General features: G+C 35.4%; 1 long non-coding RNA gene across 1 annotated transcript in view; it reads left to right on the top strand.

Moving 5' to 3' along the window:
• The window catches only part of LOC141519961 (uncharacterized), a 107945-nt gene extending 98674 nt beyond the window's left edge, over nt 1-9271 (top strand). Inside the window, exon 3 of the long non-coding RNA XR_012477487.1 lies at nt 8845-9271. This is a non-coding gene — a long non-coding RNA (uncharacterized LOC141519961). The remainder of the gene's footprint in view (nt 1-8844) is intronic.
• Nucleotides 9272-12625: the final 3354 nt, after the last annotated feature.

Below are 12625 nucleotides of genomic sequence, written 5' to 3'. Positions count from 1 at the left end.
TTTTTTTACATCATATTAACTTCTCTTCCCATTTTTTATTCCACTTCTCTTATTTGATTTTTAGAAACCTTTTTGAACTTTCCTGGAGATTCTTTTTGTACCTGAGACCAATTCACATTTTTTACTTGAGAATTTGGATACAGCAGTTTTGACTTGTCTTCTTCAGAGTTTGTGTATTGATCTGCCCTCTCAACATGTTAACTTTCTGTGGTCAAGTTCTTTTTTATTGATTGCTCATTTTTCTAGCTTATTTCTTAATTTTTAACTTTAAATTTAAGTTGGCCTCTGCTCTTGGGATGGAAGGGGACATTGTCCCAAGCTTTAGGTTTTTTGATAATATTTTCAGAGTTAGTTCTGGAGTTCTATAAGTTTTCAGTTTATCTGTGATCACAAACATTCTTTTCCACCTGAAATTATGACCAGGTTCCCAACTCCCCTGCCACCACAAACTCTAGTATGCAAAAACTGCTCTGCTTTTGTCCTAGAACTAAACCCCCCCAGATCTACCTACATATGGTCAATGCAACTCAGTGTCAACAAAGGGACCCTTAAAATCTCCTCCTAACTAGTTCTAACCTTCTAACCCATCCTTTACTGTCTAGGATGAGAGCTCTAGGTGCTACTATTTCTAACTCAGTGGTCTCCAAGGCCTGCTAACTGGTTTGCTGGGGCAAGTCCATCTAGGTTGGATTGCACTCCACTCCCACCTCAGTACAATAGAACTTTCCTGCCAATCTTCTAAATTGTCCTAGGCTGGAAAATTATGTCACCCCATCCTTTTGTAAGGTCTGCTGCTCCAGAATTTATTTTATGTTGTTATATTAAAGTTGTTTGGAGAGAAATTTGAGAGAGAGCTCAGAAGAGTCCCTACCTTTTTTCTAGTATTTTGACTGCACTATGATATTAATTATAAGCACCTTAAGTCAATTATCCAGTGATTAATAAATATTGTATTAAGTCTTAGGGAGAAAAAGAAAGACCAGAACATAGTCCCAATCTTCAAGATGTGATAGAGATCGAGAAAAGGGCACAAATGAGTCCAAATAATATTTTAATCTAAAAAATAAATTTAATATCTTTTACATTTTACTGAGTTTGCTGCCTTTAAGCCCTTGTCACTTCTTTTCTAGACTATAGCAATAGTATTCCTGACTTCAATCTCTGCCCAATTTGATCCATTTTACATACTTCTATCAAAAAATCTAAAGGTATAGCTCCAATTGATAATCTTTAGTGACTTCCTTTTATTGAATAAAGTCCAGTCTTTAGCTTTCTCATGATTTGGCTTCAACTTAACTTTCCAACTTTCCCATTTTTATACCAGCATATATGCTTACATGATACCAAACTACTTAATGCTAACCAAATATCTTGAAGCCTTTGTGTTTTTGCGTTCTACTTCCTAGAATATCCTTTCCCTCTATAGAAATCCCATCCATTCTTCAGGGCACCATTCAAACACTAAGTTGTGAGCGAGATCTCTATGACTATAGGTCTTACTATTCCCTTAAATCACAACAGTACCCATCCTAGGCTCTTGTACAATTAAGCATTCAAATATTTGTTAGATTAAATATAATGCATCTCTAACCATTAAATGGATTTACATATATGTGTATGTATATGTATATATATATATACATATACATATACATATACTCAAGATATCATTATCATTACTCAAGTCCTTCTGTGGAAAGACTGTTGTGTTTCCAGCATATGAAATGAAATGTCTCAGAATATATGATACTTAGAAGAAATGCATATCCTTCCTTTTTCTTTCTTCCTTTAATGTTTAAATAGGTGAGAAGATTATCTGCTTGAGAAATTGATGGGAACAAAATGAGCTTGCCACCTTAAGACCAGTTCAGCATTACAGAATGCAAGTGCATTATAGATCTGATTTAAGTCTGTAAGAGAGAACACCTTGTTTTGATTTTCTTCTGAGTAAGAAGAATTGCTCAGTAAAAGTGACTTGTGCAATTCCAAAAGAAAATTATTAGATAGATGTAGGCAAGTACCAGCTTGTGATTACAGTTTAGGTGAGGATATAGTAATGTACAAAAGAAAATATTGTTATGAGTTTTCTGTTTGTTTTCATTATCTAATATACATTGAGGGTGAGGTTTTTTCCTGGTGAGAGAAAAAATGTATAAAGTTATTAATATTTTCATCTACTGAAATGAACAAAATCTTATTTGTTTAATCATAGCTAAGTAACTTACCTGACTGGCAATGTCTTCTAAAAAAATCACATCACGAATAAGAAACTGTCTTCTTTTGCAATGTCTTAGATGTGATCCCTTAGACCAGGTCTTCTGTGTCCCCAGTTTAAAAGGATAGTTGTGTTATAGTTTTCAGGCTCCAGAGAAGGTTATACTTGTCACTAATGAGTCATTCTGGATTGTCACAAATCTAGGATAGGAAAGGGTGATGAATTTTTAAGCTCATGAATGAGAGGATTATTGTGTAAGAGCATCTGAAGGGCTTTCATCTTTCCTGTTTGGATCTGGAGCCACTGGAAGGGGCTTTGCCAAGAAAAAGGAAAGAATGAAAAGGAAGTAAGCTTTGCATTTCTGTCTTAGGACTTTTGAAAGCTCCGGGCCAGGGACTTCAAATATAAATGGGATGATCTCTTCAAGGTACTAAAGAAAGGGATGGACTAGCATCAGAGGATTGTTTACTCAGCTGAAAGATGTAATCATCTCTCACAGTTCCCAAACATATCCAACATGGCGCAGAGATTTTTTTTTTTCACTCTACTTACTGGGCAAAAGCAGAAGGGGATGGCAGAGGATAAGATGGATAGATAGGGTCATGGAAGCAACAAGCATGAGCTTGGACTGACTTCAGGAGATTGTGGAGGGTGGAAGGCCTTATGATCCTCAGGGCTATGAAGAATCATGACTGTACAACAACATCAGCACTGTTAGAGTCCCTGGCATAACAAGTCCACCTAGGGAACTGCTCCAGAGCCTTTCTGTGGGTGTAACACCTGAAGCAAACAAAATTGATCATCAGTACCATTCTTTATTTTCTACTCCTCTTCCACCAACAAGTACCCAGGTCTATATGTTGTCCACTGGCTTATGAGGAAGGAAATGGGATTCCTCATTGTGGGAACATGAAAAAAGAAGAAATCAGAAGCAAATAGAGGATTTAATTATTGCAGTAGTTTAGGTAAGAGTCAATTAGAAGCTGATTTAAGGTGATTATGATGGAATTGTAAAGGAGGGGACAAGATCTACGAGGTTATATAAAATCAATAAGATTTGGTTTGTGATTAGAAGGGGAGAAGGGAGAAAGAAAAGTAAAAAGAGATAAGAAGGAGGGATCAAATTGGTGTCACAAGAAGCTGGGGGTGTAAGACGGTTCAGCAAACACTATAGGTTCCATCAGGAGTTGGAGAAGCAAAATTCATGTATTTTCTCTTATTTCAGGCCACTTTGCCTTCACCATGGTGAGAACTGCCCATCAGAACCAGTTCCAGAAAGGAGAATGAGGATTGTTGTTTAAGGAGAATGTTTAAACCTCCTCAGTTGGGATATCTAGGTTCCTGGGCACAGAAAAAGGTCTACCTGGAAGACTTGCATTCTAGCTAATCAGAACCTCCCCCTGTGATGGATGAGAGGCAGGGAGAAGATGGGTCTAGGCCAGAGTTGGACCAGAACCAGAGAACCAACTGAACCTCAGTGGTGCAATACCATAACAGTTCACAACAAATTAATGTGGTATCAGACAAGGCATCAAATTAGAGTTAGAGTGGGCTATCATAAGTTCTAACCTCTTCCCTTGGACTTTCTCCCCTAAATCCAATCCTCCCAAAGAGCAAAAGAGGGAGCCAAGTACTTAGGCTACTTAGGGATTCTGAGGGGTTGTGTTAGACATATCAGATCTCACTCGGTGTAAAACAGTACCTTCTCCCTTCCTACGAAACAGCAATTTACAATCCTTTACTCTATTTCTATTGACTTCTCAATCCCTTCAATGTAGCTCCAATTTTATAACTCAACTGAAATTGTTCACTCCAAATCCATTCAAGATCTCCTCACTGCTAAATCCTTTTCTCACTCTTCATCCTTTTTTAAACCTTTATTCCTGAATAGTCTCTCTTTCCTTAGTTTTCCTGGTATTATTCTTCTGTTCTCAGTCTTGTTTTCTATATTATCCATGTCTATCTGTGGGATTTCCCTAATGACCACGACCTTTTTCTCTTCATCCACATTCTCCTACTTGGTGAATTTCTTGAATTGTTGTTCAGTTATTATCTCATATCAGTTTTTGTCTCTTAAAAAATTTTTTCAGGCTCTTCATAGATGACTTCTAGGTCTAAATATCCTGCCTAAATCTCTCCTAATCTCAATCCCAAATTAATTACCTTTTGAGCTATCTCCATTGGACATCTCCAAATGCTTCTAAAATTCAACATCTAGAATCTATTCATATTTTTCCCATTAAACCCACCCCCATATCCACATTGTCCTGCTTCTTTTGAAAGAATCATCATCCTTCTGGTTGCTTGAGTTGTCTCAGACTCTTGCTCAGTTCTTTCTTTGAAGTCTGTTGCCACATTCATTCAGTTCACAAGTTTTGTAGATTCTATCTCTTTCTCCAAACTTTCTCTTTTTGTTCATTCACCTGACCACCACCTACTTTCAGTTTCTCCCTTCCCTCTAATCTAAACTATAGCAAAGAAAGCAGTAATAATTTAAAATTTTTTATTTTATTTATTTATTCTTATTACATTTGAGTTCAAACTGTTTCAATAGCCTCCCAATTGAATTGACTTCCAGTCTCTTTTCTCACCAATCTATTCTCCCCAATGATGCCAAAATAATCTTTCTTAACTACAGGTATGGCCTAATCACTCCCCTGCTCCAAAATCTCCAGTAACTCTATTCCCTCTTAGACATATGGAATTTATATCTCCCTGCAATCTAGTTCCTGTCTACCTTTCCAGACTCATTTTCCACTACTCCCCTTCCAACAAAACTGACCTCCCAATCTATTCCTGAATTGGGAATTTCTTATGCTTTAGTGCTTTTGCAAATGAGATCTTATAAGTCTAGAATATACTTCTACCAGAGCTCTGCCTCTTTGAATTCTTAATTTCCTTCTAACCTGAACTCAGATGCTATCCCCTAAAGGAAGCCTTTCTTCACCCTCCAGACACCTCCTACAGAAGTCTTTTCTCACTCCCCTAGATGTTGGTACTTTTTTGCTTCCTCATCATATATTGTATTAATTTAAATGTTGTTTATCTCATTTCTCCATTCCCTAGATCCCTCCCATCCCCCCCATCTTTAAGGATATAAAGATAAAAACAAACAAAACAATATTGACTACCTTAGTTTTTGTTTTATCTTCAGTGCTTTTGTTTTATCTTTGTATCCTCACTGCTTAACAGAGTCTTTTATAATAGTTGTCTGTTGAATGGAATCATACTGAATGGTTATGATTATTCATCTCTTTGGGACAAAATCTAGTTCTTAGTCCCATAACTTACCTTCATTGAAGATCTTCTAATTAAAACCTACTCAGGGCAGAAGCCTCAAGGTGAAATACAAAAGTTCAGGATGATCTCCATAATTCAACAGTTCAACCCAATACATTTCAAACTATTCCAGATCTTATGTTTCCATAAGAAGAGGATCTTCAGCCTTTTATTGCCAGTGGTTCTAGCACTCCTAATTCCTAGTTTACTCTTCTTAGTATTTATTCTTTCTTATAACTGACTTGGCTTTTGTGGATTTTTGTTGATGTATGTATTTGAGAGTGGCAGTAGAGGAAAAGGGGGTATTTCTTCTTATCTCAATCTGAGACTTGGTAGGCTTTTGCTTCTGGAGCCCAGACCTGTTATCCTTCCTCAGCATTATAGAAGAAAATCTGACATGTGACAATGTGGAGAATAGACCTGAGCTCTAACCCTAGTTCTTCTACTAATTTGTTTATGACCTTGAGAAAGTGTTTCTTCCTTTGTAAAATCAGGGTATCAGACTGAATGTTTTCAGCCTTGATATTTTATTCTATTTCAAGAAATGACAATCCCAACTATTCATTAAGTGGGACTGAAATGAAATGAAAACTTGAACTCACATCCTTTCAGTAGCTCTGGGTTTCTCTGTTATTAGAATATCCTCTTTTCCTTGCTCCAAAAGAAAAGTATATTAATTCCTCATACATACATTCTGGCTTCTTTGCCAGTGATGAGAAAATATGTGTTTCAGTGACATCTTTGACTCTCAGGATAACTGATTTTATTTTATTTTATTTTTTCATTCACTTATTTGAAGATCCAAAGTGGATCTGTGGCTACATATTTTGAAAGACCCTTCAGAAAGGGCTTTGCCTGTAGCTAGTATTTGCTTTTGATTGTATACTTCAGGGTTTGATTTGAGATGATAGGAATGTCATTCAGTTAACACAACTGCAATTTCTCCAGCTATTTACCTTTAAATCTCTGTATTACACTTGCTACAGATGATATATGAAAGTAAAATATTTGCACAGTTTGGTGATTCACTCCCGGGCTCAGATAGTCCTAGTACCTGAGGGAGAGGGAGAAGTTGATGTTGACCTTGGCCAGGCCCAATATTTTTGTAGCAGAGAAGAAATTTCAAGCATAGCCTATTCCTACCCATAATGTCCCCTGAGCTAGGTCATGGCCCTGAAGACGATCATTGATACAGGCAGCTCGGTTTTGCGACTGCATAATCAGAGAGGAGGGTCCCTCGATAGTTTGTGTTTGCTGGGGAGGATAGTCTGATCTTTCCATTCATCTCAACTACTCCCCTCCTTACCAATGGTTCTTTGTTACAATCACCAATTCATGCAACTTTTATTCTGCTGAAGCACTAGAATTTCCTTGAACCTTTTTTTTATACTTTTAGATTTCTAGAAAAATGTATCTTTTTATCATATTTTTGCTTTATATATTACATTTGTTTCTGAATATACCTTTTCCCCATTTCAATGACCTCTCCCTTTAACCAAAACTAAAAAAAAAAACAAGGAAAAAAAGCAATTCATAGAACCCGACATGTTTTTCATACAATCAACTTTCCATTTGTCTGACTTTATATGCAACATTCCACAGCCATAGTTTTCTACCTCTGTGTTGAAGAAAGGGGCAAGGGGACATTTTTCTTCAACTTTAGTTCTCTTTCTAGACTTGCTTCCTGATTTGAGCTTGGATGAGGTCTCTATAAAAACTGTGTCTTCATTTCTTCACTCTCTTAGCCGTCTACCTAGACATAGATTCCCCTCAACCCTGATGCAAGGTTTGAAAGTCTCTTGTATTTCAATGGGGTTTGCCAGCCTATCCGATTAGGATTAGGATAGTTGAAAACAGCTTGTCAAAAAAAACCAACTTCAATTTACCTCAAGGAAAGCTCATTTTATTGCTAATTTAATTTTCAAGAAATTCTTCATGGAGAATGTGCCACAGGAATTTCTATAAGATCTATTTATCCAACCCAGGAGGATTATCTGACTTTTGTACATTAATCCTCTTGAAAAGTATGTCTCAGGTTCTATGAGGAATCTTATGATATTCTTTATATTTTGAATGTATGAATTTGATCTTGAATAAATGAACTGATGGCATTTTCTATCACCCACACCACTTTCAGATGCATGTGTGCTCTTCCAACATGGTTCAGTGTTATTATTAATTCATCACTTTAGAAAACCAAACAACAAACCCAACTTAGTCGTCACTATGGAGTAGGCATTACCCATCCCCTCTTCTAAATACAGAACATTATAATCATTAAGGGGGAGAATGGATGACAAGGGGAAAAGTCTCTATTAAGTGCCTACCATGCTCCAAGGATTGTGTTAAGTACTTGATAAACATCTCATTTCAGCCTCATCACAATTCTGGGAGGGAGGTGCTTTTATTAGTCCCATTTTGCAGTTAAGAAAGCTGAGAAAGAGATTCAGTGACTTATCTAGGATCACATAGCTAGCTGAATATCTGAGTCAAATTTCCTGACTTCTGGCCCAGAGCTATATTGATTGCACCATCAGCTGTCTTATATATTAACAATCATAACACAATTCTATAGTACTTTGAGGAAGGTACAAAATAAATGCTCTGATCACATGACCTCCAAGGACCTTTTTAGCTTTAATACTTCTATATGTATTATTACTCCCATTTTATTGATGAGGCAACAAGTTATTAGGAGTGTGGAGATACCCACCTAGTAAAAGGCAATTTTAAAATAGTTTGCATTAATTTATTGGTGTACATCATAATAACATACTACAAGTCATATGCTCAAATACATTCCTCTTCTAACAGTTGAAATTTTGTGTGTTTCTTTGTATTTAATCAAGGTCTTCTGATTTCTACTTTAATAAGTATTATTTCTATATTTTAGCATATCATATCTTGTCAGTCATGTTCTATTATATCACATATTATATTATATTATATTATATTATATTATATTATATTATATTATATTATGGTATGTTATATTTTATTACATAGAATTATATTTATTATATCATATATCATGTTATGTTATATCATGTCATACACCTCACCATGGTGTTGAGGAAAGATGAGGGTGAAAAAAAAGAATGGTGGAAATGAAAAAATAGTGGTTTTCAATCATGCCTTCATGTTTAAGCAGTAGTGGTTCACCTCCCAATCTATTGATTGCTAACCCAAATGAAAATCTTGTTATATGGTAGAAATAGAACTAGACAATCAGAAAAATTGTGTTTACCTCTTTCTAAATCAAGTAATTCTAAGTAAATTACTTCATCTCTCTGAATTCATTTCATCACTTACAAAATGGGGCTAATTATTGCTATCTATCTTCCTCACAGAGCCTGGGCAAGGGACCTGAAAGAGTTCTGTAAAGCAAGAAAAAGATGGAGCTTGTCCCTTCACAGCAGATGTTCATCTACTGGGCACATGATTTGACTGGTTCTTCAAGGAATGGGGAGGAATTGTATTAAAACATTCTTGCTCAATCTCTGATCCGCTTTTTGGCCAATGTCATCTATTTAGCAAATATAGATAACATGATATCCCATGTAATAGACTACTAAGTGCTAAGTAGTCTACAAAGAGATCTGATGGTCTACAATAATCACAGTAAATTTGTATTGGATATTTGGTCAGTCTGAGGTTGAATAAGGTACTTCTCCCATATGGGCCTCAGTATCTTTCATAAAATGAGTGGATTGGACAAGATGGGTTAAAAGATTCAAATCAACTCTATCTTTATGAAACTTATTAACATAATTTCCCCAAGAGTCACAGATGAATTCCTATCTGTACACTTGTCATTAGTTTGTTGAATTTCCTTATATGGCAAAGGAAAATATTAACATAGAACAATATTACAAAACAACTATGATGGATAAATCAATACTTGTGACTCCACTATGGAAAGAAACATCTGAAATGTTATACATTAATAATAGTAATACCAAAAAGTAAATGTTTACACACGCAACCAGTGGCAGGTACCGAAGGAGACCCAGACATTTAAAAGTAACACTGAGTTTTGTAATCTGTGTATTCATTGAACTGATTTCAATTAGGCTATCTAAATCAGCACAAACACTGGAAGTAGAAGTTTGTAACTCCTGGCAGTGAATTAAATACCATTTTCTCTCAAAAGGAAATAGATTCCAGTTTCTCAAAGCATTCAATGTAACTTTTAATTCTTTCTTTATGGCCAGTTATTCTTTAACTTAAGTTTTTGTTTCATTCAGTATATGGTCAGCGACTGATCGCAATGTAGATCAAGTAGAGGTGGAATCGTGTGCTTATCCAAAATCATTTGCTTACCCATGTACTTGTCCTTCAAACATTTATTGCAAAAGATCAAATAAGGGCTATGTATTGGACAAATAAATATAAAATAGTGTGTTCTATCCTCCAGCCTTAAGGATTAATTGGTTTATCGAGGTCCAGGTTTGTCCTGGAAACTTCTCTTTGTATATATTTTGTATGAGTCAGTTTACGAAAGTTCTGATATCTGTATGCCCTTCATCAATCTTTTATTTACTAGAATTAAGTGAAAGCAGAATAGGAAGAATTCACATGCTTTTGTAAATTTGTCTTAAGCTGTGATAATAAGATGAAAGCATTTTATCCAATTTGAGATTGACATAAACCTAGGAAAGATAGGTAATATTTTGGATGATTGACTCAGAGTTCAAAAACAGCAAACGACTACAACTAATGAGATAAAGTTTGTATTTTACAACTTTGTAATGTGATCCATGGCAGTGAAACAGATTAAAAGCCTTCAATTATTTAGAAGTTGTTTTTTGAGAGTTGCTATGACTGAAAAATCCATCTCTCCATGGTCACACCAGAGATGAATCTCTCTGAATTTAGCTGGGGTTGGTCCTTGGACAACAAATGAATTACAATCCATCACCAAGACCAAACTTAAAGCCAGAATTTGTTTCTGTTCGTTAACATATTCTTTGAGAAACCAGGATTACTTCTATAAAATCATGAGACATCAAGATAGGATGTTATTGGAGGAAGATAAAATTCAAGAAAGATCAATGTAAAGGTTGACATGGATTTGAAAAATCAGCTTCAAAATCAATTGCATAGGTATAGGTTGCTCTTGGTTTAGATAATTCTTATAAAAAAAGTGACTTGTCCAAGATCTCACAGTAAAGTAAGTATTAAGTTTCTGAGATGGATTTGAACTCAGGTCCTCCTGACTCCAGGGTCGCTACTCTACCATGCCACCTGGCTTCCCCAAGTAGCCCATTTCTATTTTGAGTAATTAATTTTTAGGAAGATTTTTTCCAGTATTAAGGCTAAATTCATTTTTACAACTTCTACCAAATACTCTTAGTTATTATCTCTGGGAACAAACAGAACAAGTCTAATTCCTGAGTTTCATCACCTATAAAATTGCAAAGGTAGGGAAAGGAGACGAGAAAAGGAGGTTTGTCAACCTCACAAGTTCATTATAGCTCTAATTCTATGATCCTTTTGTGTGTTAGTCCTTCAAATACTTATCACCTTTTCTTCTCTGTCTTTTCTTCAGACTGATCATTCCCCCCAGTTTTTCAATTGATCTTCATAAAATATGAACCCAAGGTCCTTTATAACATCTTTAAATTATCATCATTTTGAATAGATGCTCTTCATCTTTTTAATGTCCTTATATAATGGTACCCCAAACTTAATATAATTCCTCAGACATGGTCTGATCAGTATGGGACTATCACCTTCTCATTCTTAAAAGTTATTTTTCTTATCATTCAAGTCAAAGTAAAATTAGGACACTCCACACCACATCCACTTCCATATCACTCTGATGACTCATATTGAGTTTTAATAGACAAAATTTTGCCTAGCCATGCCTTGATTCCTATACTAGGAAAGTCTATTTGAGCCCAAGTATAAGAATTTATATTTGTCCTTATTGAATTGCATCTTATTAGATTTATCTCAATACTCTAACCTATCAAAATCTCTTTGAATTTTCATCTGGTATGTTAGCTATCCTTCCCAACTTGTCATCTGCAAATTTGATAAGGTAGTCATTGATGCCAATGATGTTATATTTCTTGTAGAAGGTTCCCAGTAACAGGAACTCTAGGTCAAAGAATATGAATAATTTTGTGACTTTTCTCACATAATTCCAACTAGTTTGCAGCTCTATCAACAATGTATTAGTGTGCACGTATGTCTTCTTGCGGCCCTTCCAACATTGACTATTTCTGTCTTTCATCATTGTCAATTTGCTGAGTGTGAGGTGAAATCTCAGAATTGTTTTAATTTGCATTTCTCTTATTATTTCCAGTAGTACTACAAAACAAATGTGTAGGAATTTAACACGTTTTACAAGCAGTGATGGAGGCTTAGTCAATAGTTTCACATTGACACAATCAATGCTTCCATGTAACAACCTTTCAAATAGTATTCTTTCTTCTGCAGATTAATCATCTCATTCTTTCAGTTGATCAACTAATCAGTTAATTGATGCTTAGTATCTTATTTGAGCTGACAAATATTTATCCTTCACAACAGAGCCATACACAGAATGCTAATTCTTGAATTTGCTAATCATTCCTTAATACTACACAGATATATGTATATATGTTTATGGAGAGAGAGAGAGAGAGAGAGAGAGAGAGAGAGAGAGAGAGAGAGAGAGAGAGATCTGAATTCCAAGTTTGAGTCCCTGATCCAACATTATCTAGTTATTTACCTTTAGGCAGTCATAGTATAGCTATGAGCCTCAGTTTCCTCTTTTGTAAATTAGTACCAATACTACCTGTTTTGCTTATTTCACAGGCTTGCCATAAATACTATAGGAAATGACACATTGTAAAGCACTTTGAAAAAATGCAATACTATAGAGAGGTAAAACATTATTTTCTACCTTCAAGAAAAAACAACCTTTGCTAAAATCTTCCTCTAATGTTACATCATGGTGCAGAGGAGACCCAAGATTCTGAAAAAACTCATATCTGTTAGAAAGTTCTGGTAGGTTCTAGTAACTGAAAAACCTTTAAGTAAAGGTCTGAGAGTGGACTGTGTGTCTGTCATCTGGTTTAAATAAGGAGAAACTAGATATCAGAGGAATGGTTACCAAAGGAAAATTTATCCATTAGTTCT

Source organism: Macrotis lagotis, chromosome 4 (genome assembly GCF_037893015.1).
Source record: "Macrotis lagotis isolate mMagLag1 chromosome 4, bilby.v1.9.chrom.fasta, whole genome shotgun sequence".
NCBI classification, from domain to species: domain Eukaryota; kingdom Metazoa; phylum Chordata; class Mammalia; order Peramelemorphia; family Peramelidae; genus Macrotis; species Macrotis lagotis.
The sequence above is the reverse complement of the archived record's forward strand: the minus strand, read 5'-3'. Positions and strand labels throughout refer to the sequence as shown.